The 22,343-nt window shown below is 39.7% G+C and overlaps 1 pseudogene; it reads right to left on the bottom strand.

Annotated features, from left to right (window-relative positions):
• Positions 1-14,279: 14,279 nt before the first annotated feature.
• On the bottom strand, positions 14,280-16,612 carry LOC120366623 (mitochondrial-processing peptidase subunit beta pseudogene; annotated as a pseudogene).
• Between the last annotated feature and the right edge of the window lie 5,731 nt (positions 16,613-22,343).

The following is a 22,343-nucleotide window of genomic DNA, read 5'->3' on the forward strand; positions in this document are numbered from 1 at the left end:
TCTTGTAAGGCAAGTCTGGAACTAACACATTCCCTTAGCATTTGCTTGTCTGATAAGGATCCTATTTCTCCTTTGCTTATGAAGCTTAGTTTGGCTGGGTATGATATTCTTGATTGAAATTTCTTTTTATTAAAGATGCAGCATACAGGCACTCATTCTCTTTTGACTTGCAGGCTTGCTGCTGAAATGTCCTTGTTTTCCTAATGGGGTTCCCTTTGTAGGTGACCTACCCCTTCTCTTTGGCTGCCTTTAATATGTTTTCTTTCACTTTGCCCTTGGAAAATCTATGTCTTGGGAATGATCATCTTGTATAGTATCTTGAGGGGTTCTCTGAATTTTCTGAATTTGAATGTTGGCCTCTGTAGCGATGTTGGGAAAATGTTCTTGAATGATTTTCTTAAATACGTTGTCCACATTGCTTGCTATTTCTCCCTCTCTCCCAAGGACAGCAATGATTCATAGATTTGGTGTCTACATCATACCATATTTCTCAGAGCTTTCATTCATTCTTCTGTTTTCTTTTTGTTGTTTTCTAAGTTATTTTGTAGAACCAGTCTCTGAGCTCTGAGATTTGTTCCTCAGCTTGGCCTATTCTTGCTGTTAATGCTTGCAATTGTATTCTGAAATTCTTGGAGTTTTTCAGCTCTATCAGATCAATTTGATTGTTTCTTAAAAAGGCCATTTTGTCTTTTATGTCCTGCATTATTTTATTGTATTCTTTAGATTCCTTGAATTGGGATTCCACTTTCTTCTGAATATTGATGATCTTCATTCCTATCCATATTCTGAATTCTATTTGTCATTTCATACTTGTTAGGAACAATTGCTGTGGAACTAGTACAGTCATTTAGAGGTAAGAAGACACTCTGGGTTTTCGAGGTGCCACAGGTTTTGCACTAGTTAATTCTTATCTGTGTAGGCTGATTTTCTTTTGATGATTGAAGCTGCTGTCGTTTTGATGTTTTTGCTTTTGTCTACTATAATGCCCTTTTAAGTTTGTTGGTGGTATAAAGTCAGTTTAGTTCACTTTCTTTATTTCTGGAAGATTTTATGGGGCCAAGACTGAGCTTAGTATTCCTGATCTGCATGCCCTGACTCTGGAGGGGCAGGTAACAGACCCCTGGCTTTCTTCTCCAGCTACTTGCAATTAGAAACTTGCTGTGCTGGAGGAGCTGAGGTGTTCCCAGTCCACTGGCCACAACACCCTAATGGTTGGTGCCAGCCAAAGCACTTCATTAGGGGAGTCACAGCACAATCTGTGATTGCTTGAATGGCCTAGCAACTGTGGCATCATGGTGGAGTGCATACACATTGGCTGGTGTAGAATACTGACAGAAGTGAGGTTGCAGCATTCTTGTGCATACTCATGCTGGCAGTGGGCCAAAGACAGAGGAAAGGTTGCTATTGCCTGTGCTTGCACTAGTGCCACTGGCAGTGGGGCACTGGTGGACGTGGGGCTGCTGGCCTCCATGTGTTCATTTCCACTGTTGGCAGTGCCAGGGTATGGAACTATCAACATCCAGAATGTGCAAACATGGTGGTAGCATTTGGAGAGTTGTGATCACCAGTGTCTGTTTGCACATTTACACCAATTATTGCACAGCTGAATGCTGAAACATTAGTGGTGGTGGTGGGGCACTCACACTGGCAGCATATCTTGAATCAGCCTTGCATCCAAGATATGAAGCCTACTTGATCATAATGGACAAGCTTTTTGATGTACTGTAGGATTTGGTTTGCCAGTATTTTATTGAATATTGTTGCATGAATGTCCAATATGGGTCTTGGCCTGAAATTTATATTTTTATTATAGTTTAAGTTCTGGGGTTCATGTGCAGATCTTGCAGAATTGTTACACAGGTATACACATGCCATGGTGGTTTGCTGCCTCCATCTCCCATCACTTACTTCAGGTATTTCTCCTAATGTTATCCCACCCCAAACTTCCCACCCCCTCCTATCCCTCCCCTAAGCCTCAACCCTGCAATAGCCTCCATTGTGTGATGTTTCACTACCTTGTCCATGTGTTCTCATTGTTCAACACCCACTTGTGAGAATATGCAGTGTTTGGTTTTCTGTTCCTGTGTCAGGTTGCTGAGAATGATGGTTTCCAGATTCATCCATGTCCCTGTGAAGGCTATGCACTCATCTTTTTTATGGCTGCATAGTATTCCATGGCATATATCTGCCACATTTTCATTATCCAGTCTATCCTTGATGGGCATTTGGGTTGGTTCCAAGTCTTTGCTATTTCAAACAGTGCCACAATGAACATATGTGTGCATGCGTCTTTATAATAGAAAGATTTATAATCCTTTGGGTATATACTCAGTAATGGGATTGCTGGGTCAAATGATATTTCTATTTCCAGATCCTTGTGGAATCGCCACACTGTCTTCCCCAATGGTTGAACTAATTTACACTCCCATCAACAATGTAAAAGTATTCCTATTTCTCCACATCCTTTCCAGCATCTGTGGTCTCCAGATTTTTTAGTGATCACCATTCTAACTGGCTTTAGATGGTATCTCAATTTGATTTTGCTCTGCATTTCTCTAAGGACCATAGATGAACATTTTTTTCAGGTGTTTGTTGGAGACATAAATGTCTTCTTTTGAAAAGCATCTGTTCATATCCTTTGCCCACTTTTTCAATTTTTTTTTCATATAAATATGTTTTAGTTCTTTGTGGATTCTTGATATTAGCACTTTGTCAGATGGGTGGCTTGCAAAAATTTTTTCCTACTCTGTTTGTGGCAGTTCACTCTAATGATTGTTTCTTTTGCCATCGAGAAGCTCTTAAGTTTAATTAGATCCCATTTTTCTATTTTGGCTTTTGTTGCCTTTGCTTTTGGTGTTTCAGTCATAAAGTCCTTGCCTATGCCTAAGTTCTGAATGGTATTGCTTAGATTTTCTTCTAGGGTTTTTATGATGTTAGGTCTTTTGTTTAACTCTTTAATCCTTCTGGGGTTAATTTTTTTCTAAAATGTAAGTAAGGAGGCCAATTTCAGCTTTCTGCACGTGGCTAGCCAGTTTTTCCAACATCATATATTAAACAGGGGATACTTTCCCCATTGCTTGTTTTTGTCAGGTTTGTCAAGGATCAGATGGTTGTAGATGTGTGGCATTACTTCCAAGGCCTCTGTTCTGTTCCATTGATCTATATCTCTGTTTTGGTACTGATAACATGCTGTTTTGGTTACTGTAGCCTTCCACTATGGTTTAAAGTCAGGTAGCACGATGCCTCCAACTTTGTTCTTTTTGCTAAGGATTGTCATGGATATGCGGGCACTTTTTTGGTTCCATATAAAGTTTAAGGTGTGTGTGTGTGGTTTTTTTTTTAATTCTGTGAAGAAGGTCAATTGTAGCATTGAATGTATAAATTACTTTGGGTAGTATGGCCATTTTCATGATATCGACTCTTCCTAACCATGAGCATGGAATGTTTTTCCACCTGTCTGTGTCTTCTCTTATTTCCTTGAGCAGTGGTTTGTAGTTCTCCTTGAAGAGGTCCTTCACGTCCTTTGTTAGTTGTATTTGTAGATATTTTATTCTCTTTGTAGCTATTGTGAATGAGAGTTCACTCATGATTTGGCTCTCTGTTTGTCTGTTACTGGTGTATAAGAATGCTCGTAATTTTTGCACTTGATTTTTGTATCTTGAGACTTTGCTGAAGTTGTTTATCAGCTTAAGGAGATTTGGGGATGAGATGATGGGGTCTTCTAAATATACAATCATGTCATCTGCAAATAGAGACAATTTGACTTCCTGTTTTTCTAATTGAATGCCCTTTATTTCTTTTTATTGCCTCATTGCTCTGGATAGAACTTCCATTACTAGGTTGAATAGGAATGGTGAGAGAGGGCACAATTATCCTGTGACAGTTTTCAAAGAAAATGCTTTCAGTTTTTGCCCATTCAGTATGATATTGTCTGTGGGTTTGTCATAAATAGCTTTTATTATTTTAAGATTCATTCCACTGATATTCATCCTATTGAGAGTTTTCAGCATAAAGGGCTTTTGAATTTTGTCAAAGGCCTTATCTGCATCTATTGAGATAATCATGTGTTTTTTGTCTTTGTTTCTGTTTGTGGGTTGGATTAGTTTAAAGATTTGCTTCTGTTGAACCAGCCTTGCAGCCCCAGGATTAAGTCTAATTGATTGTGATAGATAAGCTTTCTGATATGCTGTTGCATTTGGTTTGCCAGTATTTTATTGAAGATTTTTACATTGATGTTCATCATGAATATTAGCCTGAAATTTTTTTAGTTGTGTCTCTGCCAGGTTTTGGTATTGGAATGATGTCGGTTTTATAAAATGTATTAGAGAAGATTTCCTCTTTTTGTATTGTTTGGATTAGTTTCAGAAGAAATGGGACCAGCTCCTCTTTGTATGTCTTGTAGAATTCAGCTGTGAACCCATCTGGACCTGGACGTTTTTTGGTTGGTAGGTTATTAATTGCTGCTTCAACTTCAGACCTTGTTATTGGTCTATTCAAGGATTCCACTTCTTCCTGGTTTAGTCCTGGGAGGGTGTACATTTCCAAATATTTATCCATTTCTTCTAGATTTTCTGGTTTATTTGCATAGAGGTGTTTGTAGTAACTCTGATGGTAGTTTGTATTTCTGTGAAATCAGTGGTGATATCTCCTTTATGATTTTTATTGTATCCATTTGATTCTTCTCTCTTTTCTTTTTCATTAGTCTGGTTAGTGGTCTATTTATGTTGTTGATGTTGTAAAACCCAGCTGCTGGATTTATTGATTGTTTGAAGGTTTTTCTGTGTTTCTCTCTCCTTCAGTTATGCTCTGATCTTAGTTATTTCTTGTCTTCTGCTAGTTTTTGAATTTGTTTGATCTTGCTCCTCTAGTTCTTTTAATTGTGATGATAGGGTGTCAAGTTTATATCATTCCTCACTTCTCATGTGGGCATTTAGTGCTACGGATTTCCCTCTAGACACTGCTTTAAATGTGTCCCAGAGATTCTAATACATTGTATCTTTGTTCTCTTTGGTTTTGAAGAACATCTTTATCTGCCTTCATTTTATTATTTATCCAGTGGTCATTAAGGAGCAGGTTGATCAGTGTCCATGTAGTTGTGAAGTTTTGAGTGAGTTTCTTAATCCTGAGTTCTAATTTGATTGCACTGTGGTCTCAGAGACTGTTCAGTATCATTTTCGTTCTTTTTGCATTTGGTGAAGAGTGATTTACTTCCAATTGTGTGATCAATTTTAGAGTAAGTGTGATGTGGAGCTGAGAAGAATGTATATTCTGTGGATTTGGGGTGGAGAGTTCTGTGGATGTCTGTTAAGTCCGTTTGAACCAGATCTGAGTTTAAGTCTTGGATATCCTTGTTAGTTTTCTATCCTGTTTATCTGTAATATTGACAGTGGAGTGTTAATGTCTTCCACTATTATTGTGTGGGAGTCTAAGTCTCTTTGCAGGTCATTAAGAACTTGCTTTATGGTTTCTACCCATCTTCGTGGATTTATCTAACTTTGTTATTTGAAGTTGGTGACTTGGAAGGGGTCTCTGAGTGAACGTTTTTTGTGTTGATAATGAAGCTATTTCTTTCTGTTTTTTAGTTTTCTTCTAACAGACAGGCCCCTCTGCTGCAGGAGGGCTGGAGTTTCACTCTGGAACATACTTGCCTGGGAATCTCCTGTGGGGGCTGCAGAACAGTATGAATTGCTGCCTGTTTCTTCTTCTAGTATCTTTGTCCCAGAAGGGTACCTGCTGGATGTCAGCCAGAGCTCTCCTTTATGAGGTGACTTTTTAGATATACCAGGGATCAGGGAGCCACTTGAAGAGCCAGTCTTTCCCTGTTCAGAGCTCAAGTGCTGTGCTGTGAGCTCCATTGTTTCATCCAGAGCTTCTGGGCAGGGACGTAGAGGTATTCTGCAGTGGAACTAACAACCCTGCTTTTCCCAGGTACTGCAAGATACAGGATCACCTGGATACATACAGCAATACAGGAGTACCCAAATACATAAAGGAAGTTCTTACAAAAAGACTTAAACTCCCACACAAACCTAACACACATCTACATAATTCTCCACCCCAAATCCACAGAATATACATTCTTCTCAGCACCAAATTGCACTTACTCTAAAATTGACCACATAATTGGAAGTGAATCACTCCTCAGCAAATGCAAAATAATGGAAATCATCACAAACAATCCCTCAGACCACACTGCAATCAAATTAGAACTCAGGATTAAGAAACTCACAAAACCCACACAATTACATGGAAACTGAACAACTTGCTCCTGAATGACGATTAGATAAACAAAGAAATGAAGACAGAAATAAAGATGCTCTTTGAAACTAATGAGAACAAAGACACAATGTACTAGAATCTCTCAGACACATTTATAGCAGTGTCTAGAGGAAAATTTATAGCACTAAATGCCCATATGAGAAAAGAGGAAAGATCTAAAATTGACAGCCTATCATCAACACTGAAAGAACAAGAGGAGCAACATCAAATTCAAAAGCTAGCAGAAGACAAGAAATAACTAAGATCAGAGCAGAACTGAAGGAGATAGAGACACAAAAAACCCTACAAAAAAATCAGTAAATCCAGTAGCTGGTTTTTCAAAAAGATCAACAAATTAGATAGACTGCTAGCCAGACTAATAAAAAGGTAAAGAGAGAAGAATCGAATAGATGCAATAAAAAGTGATGAAGGGGATATCACCACCAATTCCACAGAAATACAAACTACCATCAGAGATTACTACAAAAAACTCTATGCACATAAACCAGTAAATCCTCAAGAAATGGATAAATTCCCAGACAATTACACTCTCCCAAGACTAAACCAGGAAGAAGTTGAATCCTTGAATAGACCAATAACAAGGTCAGAAGTTGAGGCAGCAATTAATAGCTTACCAACCAAAAAGCCTCCAGGTCCAGATGCGTTCACAGCCGAATTCTATAAAGAGGAGCTGGTACCATTCCTTCTGAAACTAGTCAAAACAATACATAAAGAAGGAATCCTCCCTATCTCATTTTATGAAACCAACATCATCCTGACACCAAAATCTGGCAGAGGTACAACTAAAAAAGAAAATTTCAGGCCAATATCTATGATGAACATTGATGCAAATATCTTCAATAAAATATTGGCAAACCGAATGCAACAACACACCAAAAAGTTTACCCATCACGATCAGGTAGGCTTCATCTTGGGGATGCATGCCTGGTTCAACATACACAAATCTATAAACGTAATCCATTCCATAAACAAAACAAAACACAAAAACCACATGATCATCTCAATAGATGCCGAGAAGGCTTTTGACAAAATTCAACAACGCTTTATGCTAAAAACTCTCAATGTATCTTAAAATAATAAAAGCTATTTATGACAAACCCACAGCCAATATCATACTGAATGGGCAAAACCTGAAAGCATTTTCTCTGAAAACTGGCACTAGACAAGGATGCCCACTCTCACCATTTCTATTCAATATAATATTGTAAGTTCTAGCCAGAGCAATGAGACAATAAAAAGAAAGGGTATTCAATTAGGAAAAAAAGGAAGTTAAATTAACTCTACTTGCAGACAACACGATTATATATTAATAAGACCCCATGGTCTAAGCCCAAAATCTCCTTAAGCTGATAAGCAGTTTCAGCAAAGTCTCAGAATACCTAATCAATGTGCAGAAATCACAAGGATTCCTATACAGCAGTACTAGATTAATGGAGAACCAAATCATGAGCAAACTCCCATTCACAATAGCTACAAAGTGAATAAAATTCCTAGGAATACAACTACCAAAGGATGTGAAGGATATCTTCAAGGAGAATGACGAACCACTGCTCAAGGAATTAAGAGAGGATACAGACAGATGGAAAAGTATCCCATGCTCATGGTTAGGAAGAATCAATACTGTGAAAATGGTCATACTGCCCAAAGTAATTTATAGATGCAATGCTAGCCCCATCAGCAACCACTGACCTTCCACACAGAACTGGAAAAAAAAGAAAAAAAAAAAAAAAAAAAAAAAACAGTTTAAATTTCATATGGAACCAAAAAAGTGCCCACATAGCCAAGACAATCTTAAGCAGAAAGAACAAAGCTGGAGGCATCACACTGCCTGATTTCAAACTATACTAGAAGGCTAGAGTAATCAAAACAGCATGACACTGGTACCAAAACAGAGATATAGACAAATGGAACAGAACAGAGACCTTGGAAGTAATGCCACACATCTACAACCATCTTATCTTTGACTAACCTGACAAAAACAAGCAATGAGGAAAGGATTCCCTGTTTAATAAATGGTGCTGGGAAAACAGGCTATCCATTTGGAGAAACCTGAAACTGGACCCCTTCCTTACACCTTACAGTAAAATTAACTCCAGATGGATTAAAGATTTAAACATAAGATCTAACACCATAAAAACCCTAGAATAAAACCTAGGCAATACCATCCAAGACATAGGCATAGGCAAGAACTTTGTGACTGAAACACTAAAAGCAATAGTAACAAAAGCTAAAATAGACAAATGTTACCTAATTAAACTCAAGAGGTTCTGCACAGCAAAAGAAACAATCACTAGAGTGAATTGGCGACCAACAGAATGGGAAAAATTTTTTTGCAAGCTATCCAGCTGACAAAGGGCTAATATCCACAATCTACAAAGAACTAAAGTGGATTTACAAGGAAAATCTTAAGCTAGTGGGTTTCAGATTGCTGGTCTTTGTGGTGGAGGGATCCTCCAATCTAGATCACTTGGCTCCCTGTCTTCAGCCCACCCCCCATTTTTTTTTTTCAGGGGAATGGGTGGCTCTGTCTTGCAGGTGTTCCAGGCACCAGTTAAAATGGCCACATAGATTTGTGCCAAAAACCTGCAGCACTGTCTAAAACGTCCACCCAGATTTGTGCTGGAAACCCAATGCACTTGTTGGCCTGGTGGGAATCTCCTGGTCTGTAGGCTGTAAAGACTGTGGGAGAAGTGCAGTACCTGAATTGGAGGACCGGAGTGGCTGGAAAAGTCCTCGATGGCCTCTGCTGGGTAGAAGTGGGGGTCCTATGGCCTGTTGCACTTACTGGGTGAGGTAGTGCCCCACTCTGCCTCAGGTTGCCCTTCCTGGGCTACACCCACTGTCCATCCAGTCCTACAGAGATGAACCTGGTACCTCAGTTGGAAATGTGGAGATCACTTGTCTTCTTCATCACTCTCATTGGGAACTTGGGAACTGTACTTCAGAGATGTTCCTATTCAGCCATCTTGGCTGAGGTCCCCCTGAAATTTTCTTTTTCAGTTGAGTCTCTGTCAGGTTTTGTTAGCAGGATGATGTTGGTCTCATAAAATGAGTTAGGAAGAATTCCTTCTTTTCATATTTTTTGGAATAGTTTCAGAAGAAATGGTAACAGCTCCTCTTTGTATCTCTGGTAGGATTCGGCTGTGAACCCATCTAGTCCTGGACTTTTTTTGGTTGGTAGGCTATTAATTGTTGAGTCAGCCGGGTGCGGTGGCTCAAGCCTGTAATTCCAGCACTTTGGGAGGCCGAGGCGGGTGAATCACGAGGTCGAGAGATCGAGACCATCCTGGTCAACATGGTGAAACCCCGTCTCTACTAAAAATACAAAAAACTAGCTGGGCATGGTGGCACATGCCTGTAATCCCAGCTACTCAGGAGGCTGAGGCAGGAGAATTGCCTGAGCCCAGGAGGTGGAGGTTGCGGTGAGCCGAGATCGCGCCATTGCACTCCAGCCTGGGTAACAAGAGCGAAACTCCGTCTCAAAAAAAAAAAAAAAAAAAAAAATTGTTGAGTCAACTTCAGAAGTTGTTATTGGTCTATTCAGGGATTCAACTTCTTCCTGGTTTAGTCTTGGGAGGGTGTAAGTGTCCAGGAATTTATCCATTTCTTCTTGAGTTTTTGGTTTATGTGCATAGAGGTGTTTGTAGTAATCTCTGATGGTAGTTTGTATTTCTGTGAAATTGGTGATAATATCCACTTTATCATTTTTTATTGCATCCATTTGAATCTTCTCTTTTACTCTTTATTAGTCTGGCTGGTGGTCAATCTATTTTGTTGATCTTTTCAAAAAACCAGCCCCTGGATTCATGTTTTTGAAGGGTTTTTTGTGTCTCTCCTTCAGTTCTGCTCTGATCTTAGTCTTGTCTTCTGCTAGCTTTTGAATTTGTTTGCTCTTGCTTCTCTAGTTCTTTTAATTTTGACGTGTTAGGGTGTCAATTTTAGATCATTCCTGCTTTCTCTTGTGGGCATTTAGTGCTATACATTTCCCTCTACACACTGCTTTGTGTTCCAGAGATTCTGACACATTGTGTTCTTGTTCTCATTAGTTTCAAAGAACATCTTTATTTCTGCTGTCATCTTCTTATTTACCCAGTAGTCATTTAGGAGTAGGTTGTTCAGTTTCCATGTAGTTGTGTGGTTTTGAGTGAGTTTCTGAATCCCGAGTTCTAATATGATTGCACTGCGGTCTGAGAGACTGTAATGATTTCCGTTCTTTTGCATTTGCTAAGGAGTGTTTTACTTCCAATTATGTGGTCAATTTTAGAATAAGTGCAGTGTTGTGCTAAGAAGAATGTACATTCTGTTTATTTGGGGTGGAGAGTTCTGTAGATATCTATTAGGTCTGCTTTGTCCATAGCTGAGTTCAAGTCCTGGATATTCTTGTTAATTTTCTGTCTCATTGATCTGCCTCATATTGACAGTGGGATGTTAGTATCTCTCACCATTATTGTGTGGGAGTCTGATTCTCTGTGTAGGTCTGTAAGAACTTTATGAATCTGGGTGATCCTGTATTGGGTGCATATAAATTTAGGATAGTTAGCTCTTCTTGTTGCATTGATCCCTTTATCATTATGTAATGCCCTTCTTCGTCTCTTTTGATCTTTGTTGGTTTAAAGTATGTTTTATCAGAGACTAGGTTTGCAACCCCTGCTTTTTTTTTTCTTTCCATTTTCTCGGTAAATATTCCTCCAACCCTTTATTTTGAGCCTGTATGTGTTTCTGCATGTGAGGTGGGTCTCCTGAACATAGCACACCAGTAGGTCTTGACTCTATCCAATTTGTCATTCTGTATCTTTTAATTGATGCATTTAGCCCATTTACATTTAATGTTAATATTGTTATGTGTGAATTTGATCTTGCCATTATGATGCTAGCTGGTTATTTTGCCAATTAATAGATGTAATTTCTTTACAGTGTCAATGGTCTTTACAATTTGTTATAATTTTGCAGTGGCTTGCTGCTTGTTTCTTTGCATATTTACTGTTTCCTTCAAGAGCTCTTATAAGGCAGGCCTGGTGGTGACAAAATCTCTCAACATTTGCTCATCTGTAAAATATTTTATTTCTCCTTCATTTATGAAGCTTAGTTTGGCTGGATATGAAATTCTGGGTTGAAAATTACTTTCTTTAAGGATGTTGAATATTGGACCGACCCCCCACCCCCCGCCAGCCCCTTCTGACTTGTAGGGTTTCTGCTGAGAGATCTGCTGTTAGTCTGATGAGCTTTCCTTTGTGGGTAACCCGACCTTTCTGTATGTCCTTAATATTTTTTCCTTCATTTCAACCTGGGCAAATACGACAATTATGTGTCTTGGGGTTGCTCTTCTCAAAGAGTATCTTTGTGGTATTCTCTGTATTTCCTGAATTTGAGTGTTGGCCTGTTTTGCTAGGTTGTGGAAGTGCTCCTGGATAATAACCTGAAAAGTGTTTTCCAACTTGGTTCCATTCTCCCCATCACTTTTAGGTGTACCAATCAAACGTAGATTTGGTCTTTTCAACTAGTCCCACATTTCTTGGAGGTTTTGTTTGTTTCTTTTCATTCTTTTTGCTCTAATCTTGTCTTCTTACTTTATTTCATTGGGTTGATCCTCAATCTCTGATATTCTTTCTTCCACTTGATCAATTCAGCTATTGATACATGGGTATGCTTCATGCAATTCTCGTGCTGTTTTTCAGTTCCATCAGGTCATTTATGTTCTTCTCTAAGCTCATTATTCTAGTTAGCTATTCATCTAACATTTTATCCAGGTTCTTAGCTTCCTTGCATTGGGTTAGAATATACTCTTTAGCTTGGAAAAGTTTGTTATTACCCACCTTATGAAGCCTACTTCTGTCAATTTGTGAAACTCATTCTCCATCCACATTTGTTCCCTTGCTGGCAAGGAGTTATGGTCTTTGGAGGAGATTAGCCATTCAGGTTTTTGGAAGTGTCAGCCTTTGTGTGCTGGTTTCTTCCCATCTTTGTGGATTTATGTACCTTTGGTCTTTGAAGTCGGTGACCTTCGGATGGGGTTTCTGAGTGGATGTCTTTTTTGTTGATGTTAATGCTATTTCTTTCTGTTTGTTAGGTTTTCTTCTAACAGTCAGGTCCCTCTGCTGCAGGCCTGCTGGAGGTCCACCCCAGACCATTTGCCTGGGTATCACCAGTGGAGGCTGCAGAACAGCAAAGATTGCTGTCTGCTCCTTCTTCTGGAAACTGCATCCCAAAGGGGCATCCACCAGATGCCAGTCAGAGCTCTCCTGTATGAGGTGTCTTTCGGCCCCTATTGGGAAGTGTCTCCCAGTCAGGATACATGCAGGTCAGGGACCCAGCTGAGGAGGCAGTCAGTCCCTTATCAGAGCTTGAAAGCCATGCTGTGAGATCCGCTGATCTCTTCAGTACTGCCAGGCAGGGACGTTTAAGTCTGCTGAAGCTGCGACTACAACTTCCCAGGTGCTCTGTCCCAGGGAGGCGGGGGTTTTATCTGTAAGTCCCTGAATGGGGCTGCTGCATTTTTTTCAGAGATGCCCTGCCTAGGGAGGAGGGATTCTAGAGAGGCTGTCTGGCTGCAGTGGCTTTGTTTACACTGTGTGGGTAAAACTGCCTACCTTAGCCTCAGCAATGGCAGATGCCCCTTCCCCTACCAAGTTCCAGTGTCCCAGGTCCAGCTCAGACTGCTGTGTTGGCCATGAGAGTTTCAAGCCAGTGGACTGTAGTTTGCTGGTCTCCATGGAAGTGGGATCAGCCAAGCGAAACCACTTGGCTCCAATGGCTTCAGCCCTCTTTCCAGGGCAGTGAGCAGTTCTGTCTCTCTGGCATTCCAGGAACCACTGAGGCATGTAAGAAAAACTTCTTTGGCTAGTTGTTTCTGCTCAAATGGCCATCCAGTTTTGTGCTGGAAACTGAGGGCCCTAGTCGTGCAGGCACTGGAGGGAATCTCCTAGTCTCTGGGTTGCAAAGACTGTGGGAAAAGTGCAATATCTGGGCCAAAGTGCACAGTACAGTCCCTAATGGCTTCCCTTGGCTAGGGAAGGGAGACCCTACCCTACGTTGGCACCCTCCTTGGGCTGCACCACTGTCCAACCAGCCCCAATAAGATGAACCAGGTACCTCAGTTGGAAATGTAGAAATCACCCACCTTCAGTGTTGATCTCGCTGGGAGCTGCAGACTGGAGCTATTCCTGTTCAGCTATCTTGCCAGCAATCTCCTCTTTGTTTCTTGTTGTTGTTGTTGTTAACTCTTAAATTTGTCCTCACTGAGCCTCCAACAATTGTTTAATTAAGTTTTCCCTGTTCTTGTACTGATTCCTCTTGGAGCATTTTGCTCATGGTTTTCTGCTTTTTTTGGTAAACTGTGGTTCTTCTGTATGCATTTGTCTCTAATTTTGAGAGCAGCATATTCGTCCTGTGAACTCTGTTGTTTAATGGATTTAAGAAAAATTGTTAATTTTCGGATTGTTAGCTCTTTTCTTGTTATTTGCTGGGATTGATGAGTTCCATGCTCTTTACATGCTAGACTGGAAAGAAAAAGGTTTTGGGTGTGGTTTTAAAAAATTTCTTTGAGACTTCCTCATTGTCCCATGGATTATTTAGAAATGTGCTGTCAAAGTGTTTAGAGAGTTATATTACTATCTTTCCATTATTAATTTCTAGTTATTTTACACTGTAGTCAGAATGCACAGTTTATAATAATGACTGCACGTCTTTTCAATTTCTTGACACTTGTTTTAGGCCCAGGATATGGTCATTTTTTGTATATACTCTATCCAAGCTTGAATATTTATACTGCTATTGAGTGTAGCACTCAATATATGTCAATTAGATTGTGTTGGCTGACTGTATTTTTCACATCTATATTCTTTTTTTTTTTTTTTTAAGAGACAGGGTCTCTATCACTCAGGCTGGAAAGCACTGGCATGATCATAGTTCACTGCAGTCTCAACTCCTGGACTCAAGTGATCCTCTCTCCTCAGCCTTCCAACTAGCTGCAACTACAGGCATGTGCCACCACACCCAGCTAATTTTGTTACTTTTTTTTTTTTTTTTTTTTTTTTTAGAGTTTATAGATTGTTTTATTTTCAGTTGTAACTTGTGTTATATAGTATCATTTATTTTGGTATTGTGAAATGAGGAGAGAAGAGCAGGAAAATACTGCCATGTCACTTCCATCTTTTTTCCAAGAGAGGAAAGAAAATCTGTGATATTTAGGGTTGTATAGTCTAGGTTATATAATTTAGGTCACATTGTATGTCTATTAAGTGGTTAACATAGTGCTTATTTCAATACCAGTAGTTATGGGGCCAATATTAGGAAGAAATGAGCAGCCTTAGAAACTTTCTAGCCCTGGCAGATAGCGAATCTTGAATTCTTTACATATTTATATCAAACACTAGATTAAAATGTCTGTTTTTAAAATCTGACTTCTTAAATCACACCTTTCTCCCTTCCTAGGAACTTGTTGAGATGGTAAAAGCAAAGAAAGCTGCTCAAGAACAAGTGCTGAATGCAAGTAGAGCCAAGAAATGACTTAATGACAATCTTTGTTATGTGTGCATTTTTATAATAAAACTGAAAATACTGTAAACATTTTCATTCTTAAAATTATACCTATGGTAATAATTAAAAGTGTGCTCCTTACAACATAATTTCTCAGACGACACGGACTGACCGCTGACGCAAAACAACCTTCAGAGGGTAGTCTTTTTATCCTTTGAAAGTATGATACAGTATTTCATTTAAATTTCCAAATGTATATACATGTTTATTTTTATTTTTTTCTAGGTCTTAGTTTTTTGTGTGTGAGATGGAGTCTCACTCTCTTGCCCAGGCTGGAGTACAGTGGCACAATTTTGGCTCAGTGCAACCCCTGCCTGCAGGTTCAAGCGATTCTCCTGCCTCAGCCTCCTAAGTAGGTGGGACTACAGGTGCGCGACACCACGCTCAGGTAATTTTTTTTATATTTTTACTAGAGATGAGGTTTCACTATGCTGGCCAGGCTGGTCTCGAACTCCTGACCATGCAATCTCCCGCCTCAGCCTTGCCAAGTGCTAGGATTACAGACATGAGCCACCGTGCCCGGCTCAAAAAATTTTGATTAGGAGCATTTTAATTCCGAAGCCAACACATGTTACTGCAAATCTGATTAAAATCTGGTAGTTGCTCAATGGGACCAACAGCAGCAATAGCTGGACTCTTATTATAAATATATTTGGTACATACTTCTCGAATTGTCTCAGCATTCACAGCATCAATTCTTGCTTCAAGCTCAGGGATGGGAATCCTTCTATTATAGCATAACATTTGCCTACCAATATCTTCACAAATTGGAGTTGAACCATCAAGCTGCAACAACATGTTCGTTTTCAGAAGATTTCTGGCTCGTGCAACCTCACTTTCGGTGACACTTGTACAGAGTCGCATCCATTCTTTCTGAACAACATGTAGCATGTCTGCAATGGTGGCTGGTTCACAAACCATATACAGTCCCCATAATCCTGTATCTGTGTAGGAAGTATTGAAAGACTGAAAGCTATGGCAAAGGTTGCCATGACAAGTGAGCTGGGCCAGCTTGCTAGATAAATTCATTCTTCCTCCAAAAGAGCGATCCCAGTTGCCAATCAGCGTGTTTGCAACCATGAGACATATTGTATCTGGATGTGCCCAACCAACAGCTTCAACAGCTATTGCAAAGTATGCCAAAGGCATCTTGTCATCCCTCACACGAATCTCACTTCCTGTGAATTTGCAGGGAGGCAGAGCTGGTATTTCTCCTTTGTCTGTGCATAAAGAGTCACCAAAATGCAACTTTGCTAAGTCAAGCAATTCATCATGGGAAACACCTCCAGCAGCAGCAAGAACTATTCTTGGCCCCTTATAATGTGTGGTTATATAATCCACTAAGTCCTTACGATTTATAGATTTGATATTTTCAGTTGGCCCCAAAATTGTCCGTCCAAGTGCAGTATTCTGATAAGCTGTGGCATGAAGATAATCAAAAACAACTTGTTGTAAATTGGTTTCAACTTCTTGCATCTCTCTAAGGATTACTCCACGCTCACGTTCAATCTCTGCTTCTCCCAGGGTGCTGTTTTGTATGATATCAGCAAGAATTTCTACAGCTCTTGGCAAGTCCTTAGAGAATGCTTTGGCATAGTAAACGGTCTGCTCTCTGGAGGTATAGGCATTGAGATGAGCACCCATGTTTTCAATCTCAAGTTCCAGATCTAACTGGGATCTCTTTTTGGTGCCCTTGAAAGCCATATGCTCCAGAAAGTGAGCTGTTCCATTATTCTTCTCATTTTCATATCTACTTCCAGCATCAATCCAGAGTCCAACTGTGCATGTTGAGAGCCCAGAGTCTTCAGAGGCCACTCTAAGTCCGCTTTCTAAAATTGTTACTCTTGTTTCAGGAACATTCAGAACAACTTGTGTAGCAGCTTGTGTACTTCTCAATCTATTCTCTCCAAAATATGATGACTGCCGTCCTGCAGCGCCTCGAATCAGCAGCCTCTCGCCGAAACCCCACAACCGCCGCCGCGCCACGGGTAACAGGGCAATTTTGTTACTTTTTGAAGACAAGGTCTTGCTATGTTGCCCAGACTTGTCTCAAACTCTTGGCTCCTGGCCACAGGCAATCCTCTCACCTTGGCCTCTCAAAGTGCTGGGATCACAGGTGTGATCCACCATGGCTAGCCTTTCAGTTCTATATTCTTAATGACTTTCTATCTAGTAGTTTTATAAGTTGGTGAGAGGTGGATGTTGGAGTCCCCATATATAATTGTGGGTTTCTATATCTCATTTCACTAGTTTTTCTTTTATGTATTTTGAGATTCTGATTTTTGGTTTGTACACATTTAAGATTATTATGCCACTGTGATAGAGTGATCCTATAATCATTATGTTATGTCCCTCTTTGCAATAATTATTTTGCTACAAAGTATATTTTATTAGATGTTAATATAGACAATCTTTTCCCATTTTATATTTAAAACCCCTATGTTGTTAAATTTGAAATGATTTCTACTCTTCTCATCTGTCTTTTGACTGGTATATTTAGACCACATGTATTTAAGGTAGTTGTGGGTATTTTAGCACTTAAGACAGACATTTTAGTATTTGTTTTCTATTTATTTCCTTTGGTTCTTGTTCTCAATGTCCTGTGCATTTCTTGAACATTTTAAGGATTTCACTTAGATTTGTTTATAGTGCTTTTGAATGTATGCCTTGTATAGTTTTGTAGTGGTTACTCAGGGTATTAAAAAATACCCAGGTGACTTAGTCTCTGACTATTAATATTTTACCACTCTGTGAAGTGTGAAAACCTTAAATTCATTTAGGTCCCTTTATTTATCCACTTTTAAAATACCATTGTCTTGAGTACCAGATGGTGTTACACTTTGTTTTAATAATCAATTTTGATCTATAAGACTTAGCAGGAGAAGTGGGGGGTGGGGAGCTGGGGAGAGCATGGAGAGAAATTCCAGATATAGGTGAAGGGGAGGAAGGCAGCACATCACACTGCCATGTGTGTACCTATGCAACAATCTTGCATGTTGTTCACATGTATCCCAAAACCTAAAATGCAACAACAACAACAAAAAATTAGCAGAAGAATAAGTCATTTTACATACCCTTCTCTATTGTTCCTCTTCTTTCCTGATACTCTATTATTTCTTCTTTCATTATTTCCTTTCTGTTGGAAGAATTTCATTTCACCAATATCAAGAGTAGGTCTACAAGCAATGAATTCTTTTAGTTTTCCTTCAACTGAGGATATCTTTATTTCCCACTTATTCCTGAAAGATAATTTTACTGATAATATAATTTGAAGCTGATAGTTTTTGTTTGTTTCCTATCAGCTGTTAAAAACTTCTGTTCCATTTTCTTTTTCCTGGCTTTCAGTTTCACATGAAAAATCCACTTTTATTTGATATTCTCCTGTCAATAATACATCATTTTCTCTGGATGTTTTCAATATTTTTTTTATTTGTCTTTAGTTGTCAGAAGTTTAATTATCAGGTATCCTGGTATGAGTCTTTTGGTGGTTTACTCCCTTTAGGGTTTGCTCAGTTTCCTGAATCTGTAGGTTTGTATCTTTCACTAAATTTGAAAAATTTTCAGGCATTATTTCTTCAAGTACTCTTTCAGCCCTGCTCTCTTTCTTTCTTGGACTCCAAAGATATGAATGGTTTTGAAATTTAATTATTTTTTATTACACAAGTCTCTGAGGTTTGATTTTTTCCTTTGCTTTCTCTTTTTTTAGAACTGGGTAAAGTCCATTTATATATCCTCAAGTTCACTGATTCTCTTATCTGTTATCTCTATTCTACTAGGAGCTCATCCAGTGAGTTTTTGGTTTCTCTTCTGTTACTGTTACTGGTGGAGATCTGAGTTATCCCAAGTTACCAGTGGCATATCTGTATAGGTATGCAGCAACTTCAGTCCTCCTCAGTAGAAATAATTTGACTGAGGGGCATAAAGCAGAAGAAGAGACCAAGGCAAGTTTTAGAGCAGGAGTGGAAGTTTATTTAAAAAGCTTTAGAACCATAAGGAAAAAACAGAAAGGAAAGGAAAGGAAAGAAGGAAAGTACAACCTGGAAGACAGCCAAGTAGATGACTTGAGAAACCAAGTGGACAGCTTGACCTCTTGACTTTATACACTGGCATACTTCTAGGATCTTACTGGGAAGCTGCTGTTCAGTTTTAAGTGTTTTCTATCTATTAGGAGACTGACTTTCCCTGGCACCGGCTTTGACCAATTATTACCTTAGAGAAACTGTTAACAATAGCCTGACTGTCAGCCAAAGGTCGGCCAACACTTCTGGTGTGCGTGTGTTGGGGAGCTCTCTCCTGCCCTGCTCATACTTGACTATTTACCTACTGTAACATTATTGTATCTTTCACTTGTACCATTACCATTTCGTTTGGCTTTTTAATTTTATTATTATTTTTAGGCAGGGTCTCTGTCACTCAGCCTGGAGTGCAGTGGTGGAATCACAGCTCACTGTAGTTTCAACCTACTCAGCTGAAATGATCCTCCCCAACAGCTTCCCAAGTAGCTAGGACCACAGGCTTGCACCAACATGCCCAGCTAATTTTTGTATTTTCTGCAGAGAAGGGGAGTTTTGGCATGTTGCTCAGACTGGTCTCTAACTCCTGGACTCAAGTAATCTGCCTGCCTCAGACTCTGAAAGTGCTAGGACCATGCCTCACTTTCTTTTTCTTTTTTTTAATGAGTCTCACTCTGTCACCCAGGCCAGAGTGCAGTGGCACAATCTCGGCTCACTGCAACCTCTGCCTCCCGGATTCAAGCAAATCTCGTCTCAGCCTCCTGAGCAACTGGGACTACAGGCACACACCACCAGGCCTGGCTAATTTTTCTATTTTTAGTGGAGACAGTCTTTCACCATATTGGTCAGGCTGGTCTCTAACTCCTGACCTCAGGTGATCCACTAGCCTTGGTCTCCCAAAGTGCTGGGATTACAGGCATGAGCCAATGCACCCAGCCTCATTTGGTTCTTTTAAAAATAACTTATTTCTTTGCTGAAATTTTCAATTTTTTTCATTTGTTTCAAATGATTATTTATTCCTTCTTGAATCCTTTTTATGATGGCAGTTTTAAAATCCTAGTCAGGTAATTCCGACACCTGATTTATCTCAGTGTTGATGTCACTCAATTGTCTTTTTTAATTCAAATTGTGAGTTTTCTATTACATCCTGAACATTTTGTCTATTATGTTAGGAGACTCTAAACTTTCCATTTTAGCAAGCAGTCACCTTGTTTAGCTTTCGCATGCAGACCCTCTCCTACCTTTGTCAGTGATCATTCCAGTAAAGTTTAATTTTTGAAGGCTTTTTGGTGCTATTTTGGTCTGCCTGGTTTGCCTGGTGCCATTCAGGCTCCTCCTGTTTTCTGTTTGTGCTGCCTGAAGGGAGCAGAAATGGTTTCCCTAGGCCTGTTGCCCAATGTCTCTTAGTTGGGCATGGAACTTGCAGGCCTGCAGTGACGATGAGGATTCCTTGCCTAGTCCCTTGTTTTGATAGGGCCCCCATCTGCCTGTGGAGATGAGTGGTCATCCTGGGATGAGCACTTATGGCAGGGTCTCTTTTTCTCCTGGCTGCCCATGTCTCTGAGTGGGGAAGGGCCTGGCTGCTCATTGTTAGTGGGGATTAGGGATGTCTTGATGTCTTGATGAATTCCCCTTGATTATGTTGTCAGGCTCACCTCTTGTTGGAGGGACTTCTGTTTGATCTTGGGGAGGAATAAGCCTACCTGGGCTGCCTTCTCTTGTTAGGTTTGGGGTCAAGAAATACCCAACCTGGACTGACATCTTGTTGGGTGACAGGATATAAAACACCTTGCTGCTGTGTTGTTACTCCAGCCCTGGGATCCCAAACCAGCTCTCCTTCATACCACCTTTCAGAGTTCTCCTTTGATTGTCACTTGTATTATTTCCAGGCCTTATGGTTTTACTTAGTGGAAAGAAATAGTGAGAAATGAATCTACAGTCTTGTCTGGACTGGAAGTCCAATCAATAGGATTTTAGAGTATGAAATTCTCAAGATAGACAATATTTTCAGTCAGTCCTGTGTTCTAGTAGCCTACATACCAGCTTGGTGACTTTGAACAAGACTTGTTATTTCAGCCACATAAAATATATTAAGCTCCCAGCCCAAGACCTAGCACAGATGAACCATTCAATAGGTATACAGCCTTTTCCTAGAAATCATCTAGTTCAAACCGCCTGTCTTAAATACAATGTACCAGAGGCCTAGAGAAACAAGGTAGCCTTTCAAATGTGCTGTGCCTTACATATGCCCAAGTAGCATTTTTCCCCCAAAGGCCAACACATACTCCATTAATACTCAATTTTGTTCCTTACTTCTATAGTTAGTTCTAGTTCAGTTGAACAGAATTTGAAGACTAAAATTAATAATACCAATTTATATTTGAAAAGTACTTCCAAATTTGCAAAGTGTTTTGCAGTTACAATTTCCCTTGGCTGTCACAATCACAGCATCAGTCTGGCAGGGTAGAGATTATTCCTGTTTTGCAAATAAGGAAACACAATAGGTCAGGGGGCTGACTTATCCAGAAGCGTTTTCTCATTTAGAGGCTTCCTTTGACAGCCTCTCTCCTGTGAAACTAGGCCTTTATTGAATGACAGGAGGTTGTGAACACAGTTAATTTCAGAGTGCTCAGCTTGCCACACCCTCACCCACAGCTAATACAGTGTATTACCTTGGGACTACAGAGTGAATAAATTCCAAGATCACACTTATGTTCTGTACAAAGTACCATAAAAATATGGAGCTCAAATTATCCTTAGAGTTTGATATGGTTTGGATCTGTGTTCTTGCTCAAATCTTATGTTCAATTGTAATCCCCAGTGTTGGAGGTGGGTATCCTTCTTTAATGGTTTAGCATCATTCACTTGGTGCTGTTCTCCTGAGACTTCCTGTGAGATGTTTCTTTTTTTTTTTTTTTTTCCTGAGATCTGGTTGTTTAACTGTGTATAGCACCTCCCTCTTCACTGTCCTTCTCCTGCCACGTGAGATACCTCGCTCCCCCTTTGTCTTATGTTGTTATTGTAAGTTTTCCTGAGGCCTCCCCAGAAGCCAAGTAGATGCCAGCATCATGCTTCCTGTACAGCCTGTGGAACTGTGAGCCAATTAAACTTCTTTTCTTGATAAATTATCCAGTCTCAGGTATTTCTTTATAGCAATGGAAGAAAGAACTGATACAGAGTTCGTTGGTTAAAAAAAAAAAAAAAAAATCCTACCAGAATAGATGAAATTACCCATCTGTATAGGTCACCTCAGGGAAAGCAGTTACCTCAAATCAGAAAGGAGGCTGTTGAATTCTAATCAAGGAAAGTAGGGTATAGCTCAGAAAGGCAAGACTGAAATTTGATACAGAAGAAAGCTGTAGTGTGGTAAACAATAGGAGAGTGGTTGAATAAACTATAGTTCATATAGTGAGATACTATGTGGCCATTAAAATAGAAAAATAAACCTACATTTGTTGAAATGGAAAGATGTTCAAAATTAAATAAGACTGTTATATACTTCTATTTTCTTCTCTG

This window comes from Saimiri boliviensis, chromosome X (assembly GCF_048565385.1).
Source record: "Saimiri boliviensis isolate mSaiBol1 chromosome X, mSaiBol1.pri, whole genome shotgun sequence".
Classification (NCBI taxonomy): Eukaryota; Metazoa; Chordata; class Mammalia; order Primates; family Cebidae; genus Saimiri; species Saimiri boliviensis.